This window comes from Temnothorax curvispinosus, unplaced genomic scaffold (assembly GCF_003070985.1).
Source record: "Temnothorax curvispinosus isolate PA1 unplaced genomic scaffold, ASM307098v1 QBEX01016033.1, whole genome shotgun sequence".
In the NCBI taxonomy this organism is placed as follows: Eukaryota; Metazoa; Arthropoda; class Insecta; order Hymenoptera; family Formicidae; genus Temnothorax; species Temnothorax curvispinosus.
Genome location: NW_020225813.1, coordinates 189,355 through 215,997, shown reverse-complemented (window position 1 = coordinate 215,997; position 26,643 = coordinate 189,355). Strand labels below are relative to the sequence as shown.

The window sequence follows — 26,643 nt, the reverse complement described above, 5'->3', positions numbered from 1 at the left end:
GTTAATAAATTTACTTCATCAGTTACACTGGAAGCATGCAATTATGTCCGCAATATTTTATCGCGCTTTACAATTGCTATTTTTATCCAATTTGCAATGTATAATTTATATATATGTTTTATCACAAATCTATATAATAGCAAATAATAAACGTTAAGTTGTGGCGTTTCTGTCTCAACGTGACTCCGCGCGCAGGATTAAATCCTATTCGGTTACTTGTAAAGCTCGCAACGTGGCTGGCGAACGAAGGCTCTAAATTGTCTGGAAACATCCCCTGCGCTCCGTGGGGCGAATGCCGATTCGCTTAGAAATATCCGACGGGAATTTATTTTAGCGCGTCGACGCGTTAACGGGGCGCATCCTGCGTGCAACAGGTGATTACATGCGTTCAGCAAATATCGTCCAATTAAACGTCATCGTACCCCAGCGGCCCTCGACATGATGACACAATTTTGATTACGTAACGCGATTTCAAACGCTTCCGATAAGCAGCGACAACACGTATTATGCAACACAAATGATCGAGTTTCGATATTTAATGGAAACTACCGTGCGAACACATCGACATAAAAGCGAATAGAGCTTTTCTACACCTAATATAATTATAATTTATAATTATTATAAAAAAAATAAAACAATATAAAATAATTAAAACAAATGGCGTAGAATAAAACAAAGCGAACATTGTACGAATTATAATGTTATAAACATCATGTTAACTCTTTCAATTGCCATTTCTATATTTACACGCCATTGACATTTGTGTAAATAATTTGAGGTATTTGCCTCGATGATTTAATTGATCCTGGAATTGACCCACTAATTTTACGATAAAGAATCGTCGTTGTTTGAATCTTATGAGGTTTTCGAAGGCAATTCGGATCACTCTTCGGGAACGATTTAATCCAACTTTCATGCTTTCGTGTTTGCTCGAAAATATATATTCGATGCGCATATAAAGGGGCGATTGCTCAGTAAATTTGATCTGGCGTCTTACATTTAACTTTTAGATTTTAATTCCAAGTCCAACTTAGATCCAAGATACGGTGTTCGAGTAGGATATGAGTTCGCGAAAGTCGTGCAAATCGTTTCAATTCGAGAGTGCACTATTAAAAAGACGAGAAATCGAGATATCTGACCCAACAAAACTTTTCCATGATCCTATAGTTGATACACAATCACGCGCGTGAATCACACGTTGTTGACAATTCGTTTCATATTGCAAGTTTCACCACAAACAATTGAAACTGTGAAACGCAAAACGGTACAGATCTACTTTTTGACACTGTAACGTTTGTGCTGTTTGTTTCATTCAACGCTATCGGTATGCAAGAATAACATTAATTATATGCAAAAGTAAAAATTACAGTAGTACATATTAAAAGAATCGGATTTATTATATGTTGCATAAATCAGTCTCTTTACTGTTGCAAAAGTTATTAAAACTGTAGTTAACGAAATGTTGTGCTGTAAATTTCTTTTTATCCAGAAAAACTATCTTTGTGATTTTACTTTCAATAATGTAATCTATTCTTGCGACGCTAAGACGTTGAAAAACGTGAACTGCTCCGCTTTTCTTTTCTAAAACGATAAGTAGATAAAGGTTGCCGGCTAGTCGGCCTTGTGAGAGTGTGGGTCAGAATCAGGCGTGTCCGAGCTGTTAGGGTAGGCGTCAAGGGAAGTATTTCTTAATTAGTGACGGCACTTCGAACGGGGGCTATCTCGAGGTGTCTTGAGGCGAGTTGAGCCGCTCCCTCGCAGCCGTGCCCCTCATGGTTCGCTCGTAGATCACGATTTGCCCTAAGTGCCTTAAGTTCCATGTCGACGTCGGCGCCGATAAATGATCGTAAACGGCTTGTGATATAAGCTAGTGCCAACCGACATAAATTGACGGGAAGCTCAAGAGTCTGTTGTATGTACACACTTATATATGTATATATATAATAAATAATGTGTATTATACAAGCTTAACATCGAGAAGGTAGTCTAGTCGAGAGAAAGAAAGAGAATCTAAAGTACATCCGTCATTATTACTTCAATGTTTGCATATACATCGTTTACACATGAAGAAAAGTTTCAACAAGACTTTCGAGATGATGTTATGTTATCTAATTTGTAGATAATTATACTTTGAAAATTCGCGATTGAAGAGAGCTTTCTTACAAGAGAAAGCTATTTTCTTAATTTTTATCGATAAACTTTCCGCATAAAAGAAACTATAATAATAAAAGATTTGAGCTTCTAACATTTTATATATGTGACAAATATCTCCTCGTGATATACCGTTAAACCAGAGAGATTAAGCCGTCTAGAATTTTTGGACCTGTATGTAAAGCTCTTTGCTGAGGGCTTATGTCTCTCTCTATTTTTATTATTGTCAGATCGTATGCCAAACTCGCATTTCTGTATTCCTGGATACGTATTATTTGGATTTGAGAATCACGCTTCGGCAGGTTGCGAACAAAAATATTTTCACGAATATTATTTCACCCGCGTCACTCTCGGCTTCTACCGTGAATGTTTGCATTTGTTGTATTTTCATGTTGCTGCGAATCTCGACGTAAAGAGCGAGATTGAGTCCACCGATATCGACTCCAATTTTTAGTTGGATGTAAATACATATTTAAGTCTATACGACGAATTCGCAGCGCGGAAATATCGATCACTGCCGATTACGCACGCTTACATAATGTCTCACACTCTTTGACAAGTTTAGAATTGATATTTTTTTATAAAACTTTAAAATGAAAAACCTCTATTTTTCTTGCTAACCAATGAAACCAGTGAACTAGTACGGCAAGTTCAATCTACAATATATATATGTAGAATATTCGATAACTGGCGCATATTCGAGATATATAGAAACATTCTGATTAGCAAAAAACTAAAAAGAAACTTTTATATAAAAAAATATTAGGACATGCATAGGTACATATTCATATACACTCTATATTTTATCCAAATATATAACATAAAATCGATATGAAATACCTCATAAGTATTTACTTTTCGATAATTTTATCTTAATATTTTTATATGTAAAGTGATTTAAAAAAAGTTGGTCTACGTAATGTGGGTCCGTGCAAAAATGCAGACAAATCATCTATATTATCCAAAAATTGTCGAAAATTGTTTCTATCTATAATCTAAAGTTTAATTTTCAATTTAATATTAAATCAACTTAAATGCCTAATCAATATAAGTACATATGTGTGCTATACACTTATATGTATGCATGTACATACATATATGCTTCCAAAATTTTGTCGATACAAAAAAATAAATTTGACTGAAACTATCGCATTTTCATCGCCACGAATAAACACCGAAGATCCATTTCGCGTGTCTACAATATCAAAATTGAAATTCACTGAAAGAACATCGGTTTCAATGCTCAATACAAACATTGTCAGTAAAACTGTAAGAACAAACGTTACGATTTTCTGGTTTCGCACATTTTGATTGTATTCACTGCACGCCGGTCTGTTTATCGCGTTTATTTTGCGTGTTGTATGTTTGGATTATTGCATGTTAATTATGCACATTTTCAGCCGCGGGTTATCATGACGATAAAAGAGGCACTCGTTTTTTCGTTTCTCATCACGGGCCAACACACGCGATCAATAGATGATGGCAGTTTCGGAAACATGCTATTTTTGCTCTTACAAAATGACGTCAAAATGATCGAACGATGCATTCGTGATGCAATCTAGCAAGCATATTTGTTTTATTTTCTTTTTTATTTCGAATTATTTCATAATTGCGCGATTGTGTAGTATAATTATTTTTTGTCTCAGAAATTCAAGAGATTTATATAAGAAAGAATTTACTTAATATTCCTTATATGTTTATTAAAAAAATATAATTTATATTTTATAATAAATTATAATTAGATTATTATTTCTAAACTGCATTAGTTAAATTAAACAAATTTAGTCATATTTATATATGTATATATAATACAGTTATACAAACACGCACATAATATATATATGTGTGTATATTTATATGTATATATATGTATAAACAACATGTAATAGAAGAAAAGGCAATAGCCTCCGTGGCGCAATCGGCTAGCGCGTTCGGCTGTTAACCGAAAGGTTGGTGGTTCGAGCCCACCCGGGGGCGTTTTTTTTAATATTTAATTATTTATATTTTAATTTATATATTAATATTAAAATTTTACATTATATTAATTTATATTAATATTAAAATTTTAAATATATTTTTTTAATATTTTATATATATGTATAATATAACAATGTACATACAATATATAATTGTATTGTAAATTGTAATTATATATAAGTATATTGTATTATATAAGTATTGAGATTAGAATCTATGTTCAAGTAAAATAACAATAAAACCTCCCAAATCATTGGTCACAATTTTTGAAGTCGTTCTGAAAAACCCTACGCTCAGATATAGATATATATCTTTATTAATTTTATTTATTCATTTATTGTAAATCAAATTTTTTTTGTATTATTTCTTTTTAACTTCAACCGCTTTCGGAAAAATCACATATGCTGTAATTATAATATTAAAAAATATTGTCATTGATGTGATGACAGGCATAATATATACGGACCGATATTCATAGTTCTATCTTCTATTTAAGGTCATCTTAAATATGATCTCGAGACGCTATATGGTTATTATATAATATACTTATATGATATATTATAACATACTACGTTTATGGATGTGACGTCTTTCAGGTCTCATGGAAAAATATCTTAACATTTATGTTTTTTTTTACAAAAGATATTTTGTAATACAAAATCTTTATTTGTAATAAGCCTAGAAATGTAGAGAAAAAAGACGAAAGGATAGATAAAATGTGTCGAAAATCATATTATACGATAGAAAAAAAAGATGAATTCTTTCGTGCGCAAATATAGAATAGTCGAAAATATAGAATAACGTTTTTTCAAGGCTTTTGTTTTCGAAACTTTGAAAATAGAAGAATTAATAACATATATGCGCACTTTTTAAAAATATTTTTCTGCACGTTTTATTTTTGCACGTTAGCTTTTCGATACTACAATTTGTTAGAAGATATCGTTACGTAAGAAAATTATTTTTTTCTTTTGGTCCCTTCCTTCTTAAAATATTTCACTAAAAATGCAATGATTCAGCACATCAGCATAGTCAGCACATCAGAAGAACTCATGAAATATTTATGCGAGCGAGAATCGAGTCTTGCAAAATATCTACTATCTACTCGTGTCTCAATCTCGAACACGTGCGGCACTTACACAAGCGCGTCAGTGGACGACATGTATATGTGTGGACCGAGCCAGCAATGTAGCTGCTCCATTCACCACTAGATGTCGCAAAGAAACTTAGTTTACTCGTAAGAAAAAATCATCCAGAATGCTATATAAGAGGACTGGCGAGACACTCAAATCAGTCATCAGTAAGGATATCACTGATCGATACAGCAGATGATGAATTTCTGGAGATGATCACTGATTAGACTCCACCCTGCTCCCGTAGAGGTATCGCAATCTACGGCTGTCAGGAAATCTGATGCTGCTGATGACTAAATTTTTTCACTTACTGATGACTCGATGCTTTTTATTTATTTCGTAATGCAATATTAAAATAATTAGTTATTCTATTTTTAAAACATTAAGTAACAATAATATAGAACACTACAATTTTTTATTATTATCGCCACCAACACTATTCAGTTTTCTCAACAGAACAAACCGTGGTGTTTTGGATGCATATTGAAAGAAGAAGTTTATATGAAAAAATCTGTTTATCCAGAAAAGTTATACGGCAACTGCTTTTATGTGTGGTTGCTAAATTACAAAGCATGTTTTCGCATGCTAAATACCCCATCACTATTATTATTGCTCAGTAACTGGAGTGCACTAATGTGTATTTTAACGTAAATAAAACGTATTCATATATAATAACAAGTTTATACACGTCAAATATTGATAACAGTAATATTGATTCTTTTCCTCTTTCAGTGTTTCACGCGTTTCAATATTTTTCTTGCTTTATAATATTTATTCAAAATAATTTTCTCCGAGAAATAGTATGTATATATATATGTATATATATATTTCAAATCGGAGAATATATTACCAAATCAATTGAAATGTACACGAAATATGAATAAAATATCGATTACGTAATATCAAAAAATTGCAATATATCACTGCATATATATTTTTTAGTTCGATTTTTGGATAATTAACTAAAATTAATACAATAATTACATGTTAAGCAATTGAAAGTATATGAATATATATATATAACATTGATTCGCGAATTTTCATAAATTCAGTAATGAGATAATGTAATCTTATACTTATGAATTGCATTTATCACAACTTTGGTCGCTTTAAACTTCCAACTTTTCTCTAATGTGAGGGAATTGCATTCAACAGTATATCCAAAATCCCGTTAACATAAGACTAACGCAATACATGTGTTCGCGTGCCAGCCGGTTAATCGAAACTCATTAGGAGTCGGCGTCGCGTGCGTCACGTGTGTCACGTGTCCGGAACACGCGACATGTTCGACGCTTATCATATGTAGGGAACCGGAAATCGGGGCAGAGACTAGAGACGATGGCGAAAGTTCACGTGTCTCTCATCCGCGGACGGGAAGTTCGAGAGCCCACGGGAGGATCCCTTAATGCTTGTGAAAACGAATACCTGTCGTGCGGATAGTTGTCGGATCGTTGCATGTGTAACGTCGATAACACGGCATCAAGCGCAGTTGAATTTTACGTTCGCGGTTTCGCCGCAGGTCACGTATCCAAATATTGGAAAATTCTGAACGGTTGCTTTTTATCTGATGTCTTTGTAGGACCGTTTTTAAATGCCAGATTATTTTCGTTTCTTTGACTAGCTTTTTACGCGACTGAGATCTTAAAGCAGAAACACGAAAATGAAGACGTAATTGAGATACAAATGGAATTAAATATCGTCAATAAATATCAACAATAAATTTAATGTAAATGTGCATGATTTTTTATACATAATATATATATATTTTTATTCATGATATGTAAAATATATTTTCTTATTTATTAGCTCTTTGTCTTTTGCTAACTATATAGTCGTTTTTATTTTTTAAAATCTATTTTATTTTCAATCTAAGAATAATGTAAAAATAAGTTACATTACAATTAGTCAAATGTAATATATACATATATATATATATTAATTATCATCTACGTAGATACATTTCTCTTCGGTGAGAAATATCCCTTTTATCGTATTCCTGTCAAGTCGCAGTGAAAATGAAAAGCCTAACATTTTAGAATGGAACCAAATGCCTATCAACTCCCGATCGTTTGACAAACTTCATTTTGAGCTTCCGCACGTTTGATCTAGTCAAAAGACTGAACCGACAAAGAGAATAATGGCCGGGGCCGATAAAAAGAGATGCAGCAAACAAACGAGAAAACTAATTATCTGTGCAAAATAGAGACGACTGTGAAGCGCGCACGCAAACCTCACAATAGAAAGGAGATTGGTAAAACGAAAAATAAAACCATTGAAAGTAAAAGGCCGTGTTTCAAGCCGAAAGCTTCAATTCTTTGTGCGCGAAGTCGGAAAAGCCGAAAGATGGGAGTGTTAAAAGAAAGTGAAAACAAATAGGAGTTGTAAAATTCTGTCCCCGTTTCTTCCGATCCCTTGAGACCATAATTTTCTTCTTTCGCGAGAATCTCACCTCGAAGCGTGTTGCTCGAAAGCCCGCTTAACTCTCAGCGATCCTGCTCTTTATTCACAACACTTTCGTCGGAATTTTTCTGTTGCATGCGGATATCGTTTGTGGTGTTTTATCTGCCTCGCGAATCTGGGGCCCTATTCTCGAATCGTTTTCATGAAACTCGCATGCGAAATTCAATGCTTTTCGAATAGAAAGTCGCATACGAAAATTATTAGGGCAGGCTCGAGAATACGGTCCCTGGCTTCATCGCATTGTAGGATGTTTTAGAAAAAAAAAATTACACAAGAGCGGCGAGTAAATTTCTCGTGTTACTCGCGTTTTAAAATTGGACCTTGGTTTATTTATATATTACCGCACAAGGATTGCCAATTCTTTCTCTCTCCCTCTTTTTCTCCCCCCTCTCTTTCTCTCTCTTTCACTCTCTGTGTCAAAAAAGATCGGTGCCTTTTAAAACATTTTTTTCACAAATTTTTCGAGTCGGGCGGATACCGTCCTTTCCCCTTAGGTACCACACTCAAATCGTCGGAAGCTTCTTTAGTCGCGGCTGAAGCTTACTGATAGGCTTCTTGAAGCAAGCTCGATTGCCCCGATCTTCTTTGTCGCGATAATGACTTTCCACCTTCTCTTGCCGGCGTTACGACGCTCACCTACGCGCGGCGGCACTTTTATCCATCGCAATTTTTTCACCCTCTACGAATTTTTTAGCTCCTCGAGTAACCCAATTCTTTCGTCACAGGTGAATCTTCGCTTTGCGACCTAGCGCGCCCTCGCTTCATCGATCTCACGTTTTCCTCTCGTTTATCGTTTTCATTTTATGTCAGACGATTGCGCGGATTTAATTAAAGATCTAATAAATGCAGATCAACAACGACGGGGTTCGATAAAGTATATTCTCACAGAAAAATTCTCAACACGATCTCGGACTTAGAAGAAAATAAATTTTCTCGAGTTTGCGGATATATTGCTATTTGTATCTGGTTACTTCAATCTTATATAGTATATATAGTATATCAACCCTTTTACATCCAGTAGGACATATATGTCCCGATAGGTTTAAAAAAGCATATCTCATAAATATTGAGTCACTACAGTTAAATGGGGTGATTTACAAGTTTAACTTGTAAAAAGTATTGTGATAAACATTATTATAAAATATTCAAAAAATTACTTACAAAAAGATTCAAAATTTCTCGGATTAATCATGAAATTCTTGACACGAGCGCGTTATCTTCGCATAACGCTTACTCAAATATAATTATAATAATATAAGTTTCTGATGATATTTATGCTATGTATAAGATATAATAAAACTCTTAAATTTCTTGAATCTCAATGATAAAAGGTATAGAAGAGCGGCTATTGATTAATACTCGCGGATAAATTAACGCGGTATTAAATTAAAGCGAAAACTGATAACTTACTATGTAATTCTTATCAACGTTTTGTTATATTTTCAAAACTTGGTTGTATAAATTATATCTGTACTCTGCGATCCTGAGAATACACAAGCAATACAAACAGATCAATGCAACGTGCAAACTTTCATCAGAAAGTTTCTCAATACAAATTTAATATAAACTTTCAGAAATTGAAAATATTTTATTCTTTGCATCCGCCATATTGGAACTTCTACCTCGAATTCTTACGTTACGTTACAATATCATTTTTGTATTCAGCAAACCTAAAAACTTTAAAAAAATAATTAAACTACATGTTTCTTTTCTTAAAGAAATAGTCGAACGTTGGAAAAGCTTATAAGAGAAAATTCATTTACCTCACAGCAATTTAATAAAAAATACGAAAAAATATTTTCTACAGATTAAAATGATTTTTATATAGCTTCCAAATAATTCAACGGTAAATAAATTTTCCTAAGTGCTTGCGATTGCCCTTTTCGAGGAAGAAAACTTTCTTAAGCTCGTCCGTAATGTTATTATATGTAATTGACTTTAGCTGTTTCAGTTTTTACTATAAAATATTTTTTGGGGGGATCGGAGCAAAACGTAATTTGGAAGGAGAAAGGAAAAGAGACTTTTGCTACATGACAAGCAAGAGGTTAGAGGTGAGACGCGAAGCCCTAAAAGGCTAAGACGGTATTCTTGGGAGGGAGATCCCGAAAGCTACGACACGCTGACAAATTGAGTTTTAGTCCTCGCCGGCCGTGTCCTTCTATTCCGATGGATTTTTCCCACGGGTCAATAGAACGACTTTTCCCGCTCGATCCTACGGGATTCGATGTCACGTATATACCATCTTCCCGCTCTTTGCTGGCTCTGCTGGGGAACGAGCGACGGTCACTTTTCCTAGTATCGCCCGGTAAGTCATATTGTTAAATGGAACATGATGGAACGTAATGACTTGCTTCCATCTCCAAGCGGCGTAACGTAATATCGTAAAAGTGGAATGTAGAGTAGGCGCACCGATGAGTAACCACCCGGGAATTATCGTGAATTGTAAAAGCGTATGAGGCACTGTGGTATTTAAAGAATAGCGGATTTACAGGCCGGAAATTTTGCATTTTTTTGAATTATTTTATTGAATTATTTTTTGAATTATTGCAAAGTAGGTATGGAAATTACATTAAGAAAAAAATTTTGTTAATGCCAAGAAATATTTAGTCCGATACGTTCAACTAAACATTTTAGTTAGTTAACTAAACATTAGTTAAATTAATTCTTGATTAAAGAAACTAAATAAATTGTTGAAACAACTAATGTTTAGTTAACTAACTAAAATGTTTAGTTGAACGTATCGGACTAACTATTTCTTGGGATTAACAATTTTTTTCTCAGTGTACGAAAAATCTTTGACAATAAAACTATCGGAGCTAAAGAAGCAAAAAGTAAACATTAAAATTGTAACTTATTTATCTTAAAGTAATATCTTTTATCAAAACCATCTATTAAATAATTATATTAAACTTACGAGTAATTAATAGATTATAAATTTTGTAAAATAATATTGCTATTGTTTCAAATCTTTGGATTTTTTGACTGATATACTCTTCACAGAAAAGGTCTGATGATTAAATCAATTCTATCATCATTATTATTTCGTTACGGTGAAAGCATGCTCGTTTTTCTCGTTTTAAATCTCGAGAAGAGTTAATAAAATCTCTGGTGAAAACGTGCGAGCACCACAAAGCCAGGGGCCTATGATTCTGGCCTAAGAGTGTCACGTACCGTTGGCAGCTACGACCGGAGTTACTTTATCTTGTCCTATCCTTGCTGGCTAGATGGCGGTCATCAGAACGTACAGATTTACCCTCGTAGCGCGATAACAAGATGAACTTTCGGCCGCTGCGCTAGATAGTTGGAGTGATACATGGATCATTAGGGAGTCAGGTCGCTCGTTATCGTCGGTTATCATCGACTTGCTCCGATAATTCCGTGCCTTCGCGCTTGTCGCGATAAAGGGGACAGCAATTTTACGAAAAGACAAATCTCGAAGGTGGTTGCCTAATGGTAATATAGTTTTAGTCTTGTCGGTGAAATACCTACACCTCGGGAGGTAAATTTGTGAACAAGGCTCATTTACAAGATCTCAACTCCGAATCGTTGTTAGATCTGCCGTGTACCGGCGCAAATTCTGCCTAGCTCGTATTACTCGACGAAGAAAATCGCAGATGTTCGAAACTTGGAAACGTGGGAAGGTAGACCGCAAGATAGACGTCATTATACGTCATCGGTTTCCGTTGCTCAAGTGTGTAATTTCTCATTTATCACTAAAATGTACACCTTAAAACTTCTATCTAAAAATATAGTTACTTATAGAAGTGTAGCAGAATTAATTTCTTATTATTAATTAATAAAAGAAATAAGAGAATTAATAATAAGAAATTAATTCTGTTACACTTCTAACAATAAGTAATTACATTATTAGATAGTGTATATATATTTATGTATGTACATGTGTATATACACATATATATACAACCACAGATATATTAAGATATACATTTTCAAATAAAAAGCGAGTTTTAGAGGAACGATAACAAGCGTGGTTAATTCGGCATTTTTCTAATTATACTTCAACTATAAGGAAAGTTCCTTTCATTTATCAATCGTGATGAAGTTTTGCTGAATGTCGAAACTTTGGTCGTACTTCTGGCTCGTTCAAAAACTCTCGAGACCCCATTATGATGAGTAAATGTTCTCGATACGGAGATTAATTACTCTCAAGATGTGCAAAAGTTTTTTGAAAGTTCTTCTATCAGAGTCAGATAGCTCATCAAAATTTAAAAAAATTAAAATATTTGTGGAACTTAATCAAATAACGAAATATTACTTGCTTAGTTTCAGCTGGCTTTTTAATTTGAGTTCTCTTATTGACAACACACACACAGCACAGAGAGAGAGAAAGAGAGAATAAAAAATATAAATATTAAAATATTGATATTAAAATTATTTGAATTAGTAAAAAAATTGCAGCAAGCGATGGTTATCCTCGAAACGTTCTCCAGTTTACAATTCCAAAGCGATCGAAGAATCTGGAATTAATAAGATGGGATGTTTCGGAACTCCAGTCCAAGTACACGGTGACTGTTATTCGTGAAAAACCAATTGTGATTTGTATGCATAATTCATTGAACGGTACTTCGCGGCTATGCTGTTTCAACGGGGACAGCCTTCGAGATTTCCCGGGAAAAGTGAAAAGTGTTCCCCCCTTCCATCGTTCCTTCTCTCCGTTCCGTCGAAAGATTTTTTTCTCCGTTAGGGAAATAACGGGGAACAAGCCGGCCGAGTAGACAAAGCGTACGACGCTGCCAGCCGCCGCATTCGCGAAACTTTTGCAGCGCCATTTCGCCCGACTAAACTTCAACGGGATTTTCATAAAGCCCAACGTATAGGACCGAGAATACGCCGGTGATTCGCAGGATGGCGAGGATGAGACAGTGCGGCGCGGGGGATGGCGCGGAGCAGCGAAATGGAAGGGAAACTTCGCTATCCATATCGTGAAAACTCACGGCGTGAGTTATCTCTTTCCTCTCTCCCGCCTCGGTCTCGCGGCCGCGACATCAAAAAAGCGAAAAAATCTTGGCAACTAGAAGTTTACGATCAATTCTACGAAGTTTATGTATCGTTAGCTAGCTGGGAATTTGAGATATCTAACAACGAACCTCTGGAAATTGAGATACATGATCGAAGGCTTAAAAATCAGATCGTATCAAATACAAGTTTTACGAGAGACGAGACTTTTAATGTTTAGGTAGCTGTAAATCATTGGGGGTTTCGGAGTAACATAGATTTTTATTTCACTCTCGAATATCTCTTATAATATGGCACGAAAGAGATATGATTTAATATTATGGCTCAAGAAATATGATCAAAGTATACACATAGATTTGCGGAAATTATTAAACTCAAGCAGATTAGACAATGAGAGACAAAAGGTAATTGACAGGACGTAAACAACAAACGGTCAATCGTGAATTAATCGATTCATTTAACAAATAGCTTTATTATTGATAAACGAACAAACAGTTCGGTTCAAAATTGGGACTCTTCTATAGATATAAGTAAATATAATCAGTCGAAAATACATAAAGATCAGATAAAATTCTCATTCTGTTTATTTTGACTTTGTATCACTGAGAAGGGTGGCGATCGAATAAAAACCGACGATTCTTGGCCGGATTTGATTTCGGAGTCTTAGACTCACTAGCCCAGCGCATCTCTATGCGCCACGATCGTCAAACCGAAATATTCGTTCACTCGTTTATTCATCATTTGTTTATCGTTAATAAAACTGTATGATCGTCGGATAAATCGACAGATTCACGATTGGAAAAATTTGTTGTTTGCTTTCTTCAACTGCGTGTTAACTCATTGCCTGATTTTTTTTTATCTTTCAATTGCAGATCTTAGAATCTTACTTCAATTTGTTTTTCAAATAAATTATACGCCGATTACTTCCTTAAATAGAATGATATTTTAGACATACTGAAGCCGGGCGATAAAAATCGACGTCTTTAGTTAATAAACTTTATAATTATTTTTCTTCTCCGTTATTTAGCTCCCTAAATTCAGCGCAATAAGAGGATGAATAATGCGAACAGAAAAGAGGTCGATAGTAAAGGAGGAGTTCTGGATATATGAATCGCACCTGCGATCCATGGAATATCTAGACGCCATCCATCTACGTCGTCGAGGACAACTCGTTCAGCATATCAATCGTCTCTTTAGTCGTGACGAATGGCACAACGAGCCGAAAAATATGGCTCCTTATCGTTCTTTTCTTTTCTTTTTCATTTTCGCTATTTCTCTCTCTTTCTTTCTTTCTCTTTCCTCATGATAAACGAATAAACAAACATGCGATGCCACCATCGCCAATGATTATAACAAGTTAATTAAATATCGTTCTCCTAAACAGGGAAAAATATTACAAACATTGAAGAACATGAATCGCGCAAGAACTCGAAAGACTTTTGGAGATATTTTCTGAAATTTAATTAGAAGATTTAATTCTAAGCAAATTTGACTTTGACCGAAATCTATTCTTTCTCTTTAAGCGTCAGTTACAAATATTCAAAGTTAATTGTTCAAAACTGTGTGAGCAGCATTGAGTAAAATCACTGTTTCTAAAAACAATGTCAAAATTTATCAGAAAGAATATATGGATAAAAAGAGCTGACGATAAAATGCTTTCGAACATTTTTTTTAACGATATACTGCTCGTACAAGAGATTTCATTAAGGTTTCAATATCAGTACTAATCTCCGCGTACTATATGAGAAAGAAAGAGAGAGAGAGAGAGAGAGAGAGAGAGAGAGAGAGAGAGATATTGTCTTCACCACATTTTCTTCAATTATCTCGAGCGGTCACCACTATATTACCATCATATACAGAGACAATCGATTTGCCTGAAAAGCACGATTCACGAGTTATCGCTCCCGCGATGATCCTGTTTCTGTTTCCAATTTCCTTTCTGTCGTGCCGAATCTGGAACACAGCTCTTCTTTCGTTCATAAAGTTTCAATAAAATTCATCCAGGAACGAATGGCTAAACGAACGCCCTCCGCCCTCTGCCCTCCGCCCTCCGCCCTCGCTCACCCCATTGCCTCATCCAGCTCACTCTCCGAAACAAATTACCTCTGTAGGCATTCAAACTACCGAAAGCTATTACGCGGCTTCACCGGTGGAAATTCTCGACGAAATGTTGTCCTAAACGGTTCGATTCCGCGGATAGGAGAGACACAGTCAGCCAACCATGCACCGGATCGTCGCTTTAACTCGCGCGCTTAACGAAGCGATACGAGATCCTCATCGTCTTCACAGCGGCAAGTGTGGTTGAAGCATGACAAGCGATACGAAGTTCGAGAAATCGGGGCAATCGAGAAATTATAAAGCATACATTTAGTATATCACGGTAATAGCGTTGTTTATTGGAATACGTACTGGATGTATTTGTATAATAAATCTTTCAAAAAGACTTAATATCGAAATAATTTCGCTAACAATTTTAGCAATAAATGTACATTGATTCATGCGAAATTGCAACACCGTAAAAATCGTAAATTATAAAATCATCAAAATCAAATAATTGGATATTACTGGACACCAGATATTAGAATAGAATAGAAATTCTTATAATATCGATAATATCGATAGGTGATATACTGAATGTAACTATATTATGCACTGAAGACAAAAAGTTATATATTTTATTTTAGTCATTGTTTAATATTAATGCTGCAGTTTTAATAAAATAGATAAAATTCTTATAGAAAGACGAATATATGAGAAAAAGCAAGATCTTTATAATCTATCGGGAATATAAATGATTAACTGGTAAAAAATAGTCACATTTGAAATATTATCCATCTAAATCGTTTAATAATAAAAGATATTCTACAAACCGCGTTTGTATAATTCGAAGAACTCTAATAAATAGATTTCAAGCATCGAATGTGATATTATATTATTAGGATAAAAGAAGAAAAGACTGTCCAGAATTAGCTCGTTATTTTCTTGTTTGAATCATTATCTATAACGGACGCAACCAGGCCAGAGCTCTTTGTAAGCACATCTGAACGAGAAAGTTCGGCCGATCTTTACGCGCTCCATTCTCGATGAGGAAAGTTCGATTCTGCGATACGATGGATGTTAATAAAAAAACGCCCCCGAAGTTTTTTGCCTTAAAATTTGTTCTAATCGTTTTTTATTATGGAAATGCATATTACCAGAGTGAAAACTTCCAAAAACAAACCCGACTTTCCTTATATATTTGTAAAACAAAAAAGAAAACATAATCTATAACAAAGGTCTATTTTCTATAAACTTGTAAACTTTCACGCTTTCTAAGTATTTTCTAAATATAGATTTAAGATAGTTTAAAAATAAACCTTCCAATTTTCTTATAAATAAGCTCGGCAGTGAAATAAAAAAATGACGTCAACAATAAAAAGATGAATGCATAAGTTACAATCCTCGAGTGTAAATAATATAATTCTGTTTTTTACATATACTAGACACTACAGACGCGCGCTACGCGCGCGCTATTTATCTTTAACATTTCACTATTAACCCTATTATACACAACTGTCAAAATATACAATGACAGCTGCAAATGAAGTAAGCGCAGCAAGAAAACCAATCGGCATCGCGTAAAAGCGGCAACAATAAACTTCACATCTCCTTTTTAGAAAAGGATATTACTTATATATTATTTATTTAGCCATGAGAGATGGAGACGGTACCCTAAGGGCTGTGCCCATTATGAAAAGAATCAGAGAAAATGTTGCGAAGAATAGCATGTTTCTGAAATATTTCGGAACTTTTTTTTTTATTATTAACTATTGTATGTCTACATCTCGCTCAATAACGTAGTTTCTTTTAATAAAAAAAAAATCTAAGAGTGTAACATGCTTCTATGCTTTGATCCAGATCGTGCGTGCGCGCGCAATATTTTGTTTAAAGATGAGGAACACGTACAAGCGTTAGATCGAGCGGCATGCAAAGCTCTCACGTTCGCGAAAATCCTCGGGGGAGAAGCGGAAGTATACGAGATACCGTATACGAACGTCGTTCTTTCTGACGTTTCTCGCGTGCCCAGGGATTACGACACGAAATTCGAACGGAACTAATTTGCCCCGACCCCAAAGTCCCCGCAGTGGCGGATGTCTTCGGATCTTCGGAGCTTCTCCGACGTGCTACACAGTATAGTGACGTAACTAACGCTCGCAGGTATACTCCTTCGCATCGCGGACAAATTTACGATACCCTTCAACCTTTACCATCGACAACGTCGATCTCGATTACGCCGACGAATTTCGATACTTTCTCTTCCTTTTCTTTTCCTCTCTTTCCCTTTCCACCCCTTGATCTTCCCACATGTGTCTTCCTACGTGCAGGTATCTACGGGATGATGTTACCTCTATGGCGCGATGTAATTTGCGCCATAGAAAGATAAGAAGAGTGCAGCGAGGCGACGTTAAACATTAATAATTATCTGCAGTGGAGATATGAAACTTTAAACGCGATTTCTCTCATTTCACGTTTCACCTTCGGGACTTGTCCTGCGCTTAAATTAAAAACAAACTGCGCGCGTTGTGTTTTCTACACGGAATTTGTGGAGAATTTATAATACATGCGTTTACCCACTTTTATTCGACGTCGTTTTAGTCGTCTCCTCACTGCCGTGAGTTTATTCGTAAGAAAATTGAGGAACTCTTATTTCCAAACCGTCTCAAATCCATATTTAAAAAATATGGAAATCACGGGGAGCTTAGCAATGCGTAATCTTCACAGAAAATGCAGATCGTGCTTTCTCCATTTTTTAAAAATACAGATTTAAGACGGATCTATTTCCTACGGAAATTATATGTTACGAAGTTTCTGTTTTCAATTATGGCAGACGGTGTTCTTCCGCAGATTTAAAAGTAAATTCATATCATCTCACCGCGATGCGAATGGTTTCACGCCCCTATAATCGCAAGTGGAATCGTTCCTTTTTACCGCGACGCCTTATGTCCGATCTACAATAGCTGTAGTAAGCCTCAAGATGTAAGAAATTGACCAATCACAGTCGATTATTCTCTTCACATTCGCCTGTAATTGGTCAATTTCTTACGGCTTGAGGCTTACTACAGCTTACTACAGCTATTGTAGATCGGGCATTACAGTCCTTAAACATTAAATGGCGCAAACCGCAACTGTATAATTTCTCCGATCTCCGATGCGATTGGATCATACGTTACGATCTAAAGGGACGAGAACGTATGTATATATACACACATTCGCACGCGTATGTACACATACACATATATACATAAATATATGTGTGTAAGTGTAAATATATATGTATATGTGTGTGGTATATATGAATATGGTCTCGCGGCCTTATTTTACGTATTTTCACTCTTGTCCTCGTGCCGCAGATCGCAGCTTTTGTCGTTCTCTTTTCGTCGCACCGTCCGTAGATTCAGGTCAGCCCCGGTCGTTGCTTTTGCAGCAGTGTACATCTCACCCGCCCCCCCCCCGCGGCCTCTTTAACCCTTCTGCTATTCGACTACCACGTCGCGAACTCGCGTTCATTGCACTCCAGACGCAGTTAGCGCATCGCAGTCGGGAAACGCGCCAACTTGCTCGTATACGCGCGATAAAATAACTATATAAAAATCGTTTTTACGTCGTAGTGTCGTTCAGTAAGGTCGGATAAATCAGTTCATGTGGTTAAATATGTGCTTTAAATTTACATGTGGATTTAACAAAATGCCAAGAAACGCGGTAGCTATAAGAGTATGTTTTGTACATAATATACCACTTTATTTTCCAATTTACCAACTTAACAAAGTGCATCGCATTCTTCTCGGAAACTCGAAATTTCAAACAGATTTATCAAAAAGTAATCTCGAAGAGATTTCAAAAAATATATTTATATATAGTTAATACTTCTTTTAGATTATTTTATATTCATAATCTCTGCTTGAATCAACTTTTAATAGTTAATTCTTAAAAGAGACGCGTATAAAATTGAAATTTCTCTTTTTGCGCTTCTCCAATGCTGATTAGTTTTCTTGTTTTGTTTACTTTATACAGCAAACAGCTGTCATGTTGTGCATTTTAATATCTTGAATAAAACAAAATTACCTGCTATGTGAGTAATTTTATCCGTGATTGAAAACTTGATTTGTTTTTGAAGATGGAAGGAAATCATAGTACGCTGGTCATAAGTTCGTACCAACGTACACGTGTTACTTCGTACCACAAACAACTGTCATTACGGGAATTGTATATTTTGACAGTTTAATAAGCGTTAAGGATTTATATTTGTGCGAATTTTATTAAAGTCAAATTTAATATTAATTCGAGAATAGAATGATATATGTATAATATTAAACATCCTTTTATAGTAGAAATATTCATTTGTATTGTTGTACATTTATAATACCTAATCAAAATGTATTAACAATGTATAAAAACTGAAATCCCAATTAAAGATGAAATCATCAATTTATCATAATTGATATAATTTACATAATATCTACATGTAATCAAGTTAAAAAACAAAACCCCAGTTAAGTAATAAAAAAGTTAATATCTGTATATCTATAATAACTATAATATGGACTGAAAATTAATTAGTTTGCGTTAAGCATAATTATTTTGAGCGCGCAGAGAAACTTTTCTCGATGTTAATATTTAACTTTAATCGTTTATAATTTTGATATCAATGCAATCTTTATAGTTTTACGATTTTCGAATCTAGTTAACTCAAAATTAGAACTATGTAAATGAAATATTTTCTTTAATATTTTATTTTATAGCGTATCTTTATTCTATAAAAATGCAAAAATTTGAAATAATTAGCTGAAAATTTATGTGAAAATGAGTGAAACTAATATATTTATCTACTACAAATCGTAGTGTGTACGATTACGTACGTAGTGGTACGTGTACGTACCATAATGACAACTGATTAGTCCTCATATTAAAAGTATATAATACAATATGTTTGTATCAATAATATAGTTTTGTTTTAATATTAGTAAAATCTATCATGTGCGATTAAACTAATAGGAATAACGTATTCTTTGTTGCCAGTGATTTTAATAACAAATAATAGAAAATTACTGAAATATTTAGGCGAACGTTTTATTCGATTCTAAAATATTTTAGTATTGATGTCTTCAATCTTACTAGATTCGCGAGAATTCTCAGCGAAGGACAAGCTATAACAACTGGCAAGTGACTGACGCATTATTTCTTCGTTACTTCGTAGTTATTATCAATTATTATTCCTGCCCGACGTGCACGACATTCAATTTTACGAGCCATTAGACATGAAGTTCTCCAAGCGGGCGCGTACTCCGCCCTCGCAGTTTCTGGTTTAACGCTCCTTGGAATGTCGAAGAAACGCGATCGGTTACGATGAGAGACAAGGCTCAAGCATATTACTCACAATCGCTCGCATCTCTCCTTCGGAACATAAAATGTTCCAGGTCTAATATATTATTTATTTATACATTCTTTGATTTGAAATCGAATTTTGTTTTCCAAAAGTGTCTTCTTGAGAATTTCTCTCATCATTTGTCCCGAGTTTCCAATCCTCAATTTCTAAATTAAACAAAGAGGTATTTTACCATCTGTTTGAATTTGATTTAAGTTCTTCAGTTTTAGTCGCTATAACTTTAGAATTATTAATCATCTCTTTCCCCTTCTATTAAGAAAATTTCTATATTAAATATAGTACAAAATTCACAAATAAAATATCTCTCTTTCTCCCTCTATCGATGTCTGATGGGACATTTTATACACTTAAAAAATTCTCTAAAAAAGCAATTTCAAAAACAAATCCCAAAGAGCTGATTAATCATTGAGCGTTGAAACAAGTTGGGAATTTACGGAGGATTTTAGTTTTGCTGGAATTTTACATTTCAATCAATGACGAATTAATTACGGCACTTCGGACTTATTACGCGCCGCACTCACACGAAAACAGGCAGACATGGATACAAACGCACACGTCGAGACATGACACAGCAGTCTCGCGGCGTATAATTCCTCCCGTCGCCGGTATTGTTTACTAACTGAAAGGTAGAATTGTTATAATAAATTAATTGGCGCTGTTGGCGCCGGTTATTGCTGTGTAACTCGGCTCGTTACTACGCGACGTATTGTCGTCGCGCTCGCAATTACGGGGCTTTACGCCATGAAACTCGTCGTCTTTACGTACGAATTAGCATATCGTTATCTTCGCTGCGTACTGTAATTAATTTAATTCGCGTGATCTCCGGATTTAGCGATCTCCTCAAGCAAGTCGTGAATTCTATCTTGACGTATAAAAATAATTTCTATTTTGTCGTTTCTTAGCGTCACTCATTTTATTATTACCGTTATTATTTATTATTTTAATTCAACGGAATAGTGTATTCATTTTTTATTCATTTTGCAGAGAAACATTTTATTAGCATTCAGCTTAATAAATTTCTTGAGAAGATTTGCATGTAAAAGCAGAGAATTTCTTGCTTGCACAAACAAGGGCTGTAAAAGCTTGCTGCTCTCGTTGTTATTGAGGAATCGGGTTTATGAGTTAAGCAGTGTAAAGAAGAATTAAGTGTCGTAGAGACTTACCTTAGACAGCTGCCTTTAAGGGCGTCTGGGCGAGAAGAGAGTCTCTATTGGACGGTTCCCTGTAAAAAAAAATCGTATATATATTATTCTTTTATTTTTATACTCCCACACATTGTTTTACATAAAATACTTTTTTGTTATATTTCTAATACATTTTATTATTATAGAAGAAATTAGCGGAACAATTTGATATTTTCAAAGATATGCTTCTCACGATTTTAATATTTCGTTTTTCTTATCATTCTAAACATGACACATGAATAAATAATGAATTTAAGTAATTATTTTTATCATGTTTATCATGTGACTTTTCGGAATCATCGACTGGATATTGGACTATAAAATTCTGTAAAATTTGTTTTTGCTTCTTAAAGCATTTCATGCTTGAATATTTACAAAAAGAATAATGACAAGGATGATAATAAATACGTAATAAAAATCTTTTTATCTAGTATTTTTAGACATTGGTAAAAACTTAGACGTTGTAAATCTGACACGTGAGAAATAAATGCGTTTTTGTAGCATTTAATTTTTATAACACTTTAAACATTTTTTTAAATACAATTATAATAAACATAAAAAATACTTATTAAAACAAACTCGTATGTAAAACTCATGATATCACAAACACCAGAATCTCCCATACCAGTGAATTATAAAAAATTCAATTTTTTGTTGCAACTTATAGTTACAGAAAACGCAAAAAATAAATTTTAAAGTGTCGTTTAAATTTAATACGAGCACTAAATTCTTATAGCTATAAAAACTTTTTTGATTTTTTTATTCTCGCACAAGTTGTATACTTTTTGCTCCTTCAAGTTGAGAAAACTTCCTCAATTTACATTAATAATGTATACGTATGTGATAAGTACAAATGCGAAATAAATGTAAACTGAGATTGTCTCCTATATAATATACAAGTTTAGTGGAACTCTCGAGAAAATACAAATACATTCACATACACCTTTGATGCGATGGCCAAAGTGTTAATAAAGTGGTAGACCGTAAAGGGATGCATCATACATGGGACTAATGGCCGGTAAAACTACGACAGTAATACTGCACGAGCAACACAGTGGCCAGCGTGTTCTCGATGAAGCATAAATCATAACACGACGGCCGCTAAGACCATTGCTGAAGCGGTTTTGCGTCAATTATTCTTGCTGCGCCCGCGTTGTCACCTAAGAGCGGTTATTAAACTTTTCCTTCGCCGCTCGTTACTCGTTACCTCAATGCGTTCTTCACATTTTTTGCGTTGTTAAACGTTACCAACAGTAAAAGTTGGTTCGAATCGTGTAAAGGACTATAATATGTATTAGTTTTGCGAAGTTTCTATTTTTCAAGATTTCACAACAATAAATTATTATATAAAATTTTAATTTTAATGTTAATGAAGTATTTTCATGAACACGAGCTGAATTTTCGCGCATAAGTTAAAAAATAAATGGAAAAAGTTGTATTACAAGAGGTTGTTTCTATGGAAATTACATAGAGGAAATTATACGTATCTATGTATATGCATAATATCTAGAGAGATATCACAATATGAAGATTTTTAAGATATATATTACATGCTTCATGCTTTATATTATTTTTTTAAATTCCGATTAGGTCGAAGAAAATTTTTCTAGTAAAAAGGTGGAAAAGGTTTTCGAATATTAACGTTAAACGCTTAATTAAATCAAAATATAAATTTATATGAATGCAGTAATGAAAAATTAACATTACGAAATTGCAGTTAACATTCGACATGACACTTGTTACATAAAATATTGAGTCGCATCAGGCATTTAGTGAGAGTTCTAATCGCGCGATAAATTGTGTGTCGACGAGAAAGAGATCTGAATAGAGAGAATACGGAATGTCTATGAGATTTAATTGATTAGATATTCCCTCTATTCACTTCTCTTTCTCGTCGACAGTCTTATTACACGATTAGAACTCTCACTAAATATCTAATGATGTGACTCAATATTTTATGTAACGAGTGTTACCTACGTCGAATGTTAGCTGTAATTTCATAATGTTAATTTTTCATTATTGCATTCATATAAATTAATATTTTATGCTCAGGTAATGTATTCAGCATATAAGCCAAGTAAACACGTAAAATCGATATTTTTCATTCGCCCTTATGTCATTACCAAAAAATATGTTCTACGATGGAGCAACAAGCATGAGCGTTTCTCACAGATGCGCAGATTTGTACGCAGATACGCCAAGACGAGATATAAGGGTAAAGTGTACAAAGAATAAGAGATAAGTATAGGGTGTTTATCTTAAGCTTTCAAGCAGCATTATGTCAACTTTCTAAAGAGAAAAAAATTCCATACTGTTTTATGAAAAAGAGAAATTCCGTATAACAAAGAAAAGAGGAGAATATATCGTCAACTATAAAAAACGATTAAAAAGTAAGCTGCAATAACAAACCTTTTACAACGCACTCTTGCACTATATATATATGTCAGCATACGGAGAAAATATTGTGGTAAAGATTATACAATGTACATATAACGTCTTTTACCCTGGAATACTGATATTATAATGGAAATTACAATATTTTTATTCAAAGATGTTGTATGTTCTATATTTTATAAAAGAATATATGATTGTAATTTTTCGATTATCTATAACAATTTAAAACAAATAAATTTCATCGAAGAAATTTTATAACCTGAGGACAGTTGACTATATACAAATTGTATATATCACTATGTTTCTAGTAAAAATCGCAATATCAGTACAATAACTTTTTTGAAATAATAAAATTGTCAGTTTTCATAGCACAGATTATAATATAACTTTTTATAACATAAAGTAATTTCAATTATTTAACATAATAGTAAAAATATATTATATATGTATAAAGATTGTTAATTTTCCTAGTAGTAAATATAATATTGTTATACTCTTGCTTCACAACAAAATGTTGTAAATATATTTTTTATCCAATTTATCCTGCAATATTTTCTCTGTGCTGAACGATATGTCGGAGAGGTTAAATGTCATTAAATCGTGTCGCTGTCACGATGACTGATATAAGTGATATAGAACGATTCGAATAGGTTTACGGATATGTCCACGTGCCGCCGTGGAACCGATGGTCACTGACATAAAACTCACTGGAAAATCTCTCGTCACGTATCCCGCCACGGCCCGTTATTGAAGAGCTAAAACGAACCGTAAAGAATCTCCGGTGTTCCTTTGACCTGGTCGATTTATAAAGGAGTCGCGAGAATGGAGTTCGCAGCCGCGATCTAATAAATATTAAATATCCTCCGCCGACTGCTCCTCGTTGGGCACTAATAAATTTCAAATTATATCGACGTGCGCGACAAATTTCGTCCGCGTATTCATCATTGATACACTTTTAGAGTCCCGTTAATAATGGAGAGATCGATAGGTAATGAGAACGGTCCAATCGCTATCCTAATGTCGCAATTTTACAGTCGACCATGCTCTATGTTATTTGATTTGGACAACCGTAATAATGGAATTATTACGGTCCTTTGTGTCGGATGTTACGGTGAAAATAGAAGCTCCAGAATTATTAATATTAAATTCTCCGTGGTAGAGAATATACGCGCAACCCCGTTGCATCTGTACTTATTTTTGTATACATAATCATGGGATAACGCAATTTGTCATTAAATGAGATAGTATAGTAATAAAATGATAATAAGATAATATAATAATACGATGAGAGAATTATTAACAAATAAAAACATCCAGACCGTTCGTTTTCGTTGTCTCGTAAATTTCATAAATTTGCAAGATTTTATCTACGGCTAATATTTCTTTCGTTCATCCATTGCGAACCCAAATGTGTTATCTTTAGCTGAAGTACTTCTTACATATTTCTTGCCGTTTTAAATAATTTAAATCAAATCATTTAATACAATTGAACATATTAACTTTTAATTTAATACGACTAAAGATGTTAAATGACGTTTAATTTAACATCACGCAAGAAGTGTGTAAAAAGTGATTCAATCAAATGTGTCATTTTTACACATTTATCCGTGTACAAATAACTGCACTTGGATTTGCAATGTCATGACTGATATTTCTTTGTATTCATACTGATCTGTAAAACGCAGTATTAAATTTTTCAAGGCAAAGTTTCGAGTAAGAAAATTGTTCTCTCGCCTAAAACCTTGCTTTCGTCTTTATAGCGGTCGCTTTGCTAAAACAGTTGCGACAGATAAACGGTAAACGAAACTTGACATGAGAAGGACAAAAGAACGTCTACCGTACTTTTCTTCGAAAGCTTCGAGTCCTGGTTTCTCCTCTCTTGAGTCCTTCAAACATCTGAGTACTGAGAGCTCCCTGAAAACTTCAGGCTCCGCATCGACCGGAACTGAATTGTACAAACTGAAATTTTCGTCGAAATCTGTAGAGTATTCTCTTCGGAAAGCGACACCAGAAATACCGCATGTATTACCTGACTTGGCAATTAGACGGCAATTTTTTTTTCAAAATAACTAAAATAAAAATTGTTAATCCGGCATTTAGGTACATGGTATTTTAAATACAACGTGTACTAAGCAATTTTAGTTTTCATCATTGATTTTACAACTGCACGAAAAAAAATTATTCCAATAATTCGTTACGTTATATTTTTGATTAAATTCCGCATCAATTTATATGGATGTATACAATTTTACTCGATGTATACAACGCATATTCTATTCGCTAAAAAAAATACGTATTTAAAAAATAAATCATAGTAAAAAAATAAAGAGAAAATCTTACAGGGTTATCGGACAATTTTTACAGAGGCGGTGTAAATTCAAAGGGGCGAGTTCCATCTCGGATATTGATGATGAGAATTGCGACATCTGGCAGCGCCTTGGGAAAGGAAATATTCGCCGATTATTGTAATTGGCATCTAAATAACCGAGGAAAACTTCGAGCTGTTGGAGACGCTGCTCTCATTTAACGAGAGGTAAGGGGGAATTTGCTGACAAGAAAATTGCGTTGAGTGGCAAGCGGTTAGAGAAAGCGTCCAACGACAAGTACTCCTCTCTTCCTCTCCCTCTCCTTCTAAAGACACTTTTATTATCCTTCTATATTGCTTTATGCAATTAAGCGTCGTTATCGTCTTGTCGCGGCAAAACGTGTATAATCCTGTGCTTGCCGCATTTACGCACACTCTCTCAAACTGTCCTCCGACCACTTTGATAAAACTAGGACACTCTTTCTTTCAAATAGATTTGAAAGATAAAACGATATCTCAACATAACGTCAAGCCAATCGCTTATTTATAGCACAGATATTATCAAAATTTGTCAGTTACTTAATTTCTTATCAACGTTTCGTAACGTTAATCTAAATTAATATTTGAATTTTTTATATTCTT

At 34.2% G+C, this 26,643-nt stretch overlaps 1 protein-coding gene and 1 non-coding gene across 4 annotated transcripts in view; one reads left to right on the top strand and one right to left on the bottom strand.

The window, feature by feature from the left end:
- LOC112466298 (acetylcholine receptor subunit alpha-like) overlaps positions 1 to 26,643 on the bottom strand; it is an 84,555-nt gene that overhangs the window by 36,660 nt on the left and 21,252 nt on the right. For all 3 annotated transcript variants that reach the window (XM_025034329.1, XM_025034330.1, XM_025034328.1), the window contains one exon: positions 21,282 to 21,340. The gene's annotated coding sequence lies outside the window, so the exon portion shown is untranslated. The remainder of the gene's footprint in view (positions 1 to 21,281; positions 21,341 to 26,643) is intronic.
- Positions 4,055 to 4,128, top strand: Trnan-guu. Its single transcript has one exon. It is a non-coding gene; the product is annotated as a tRNA-Asn (tRNA).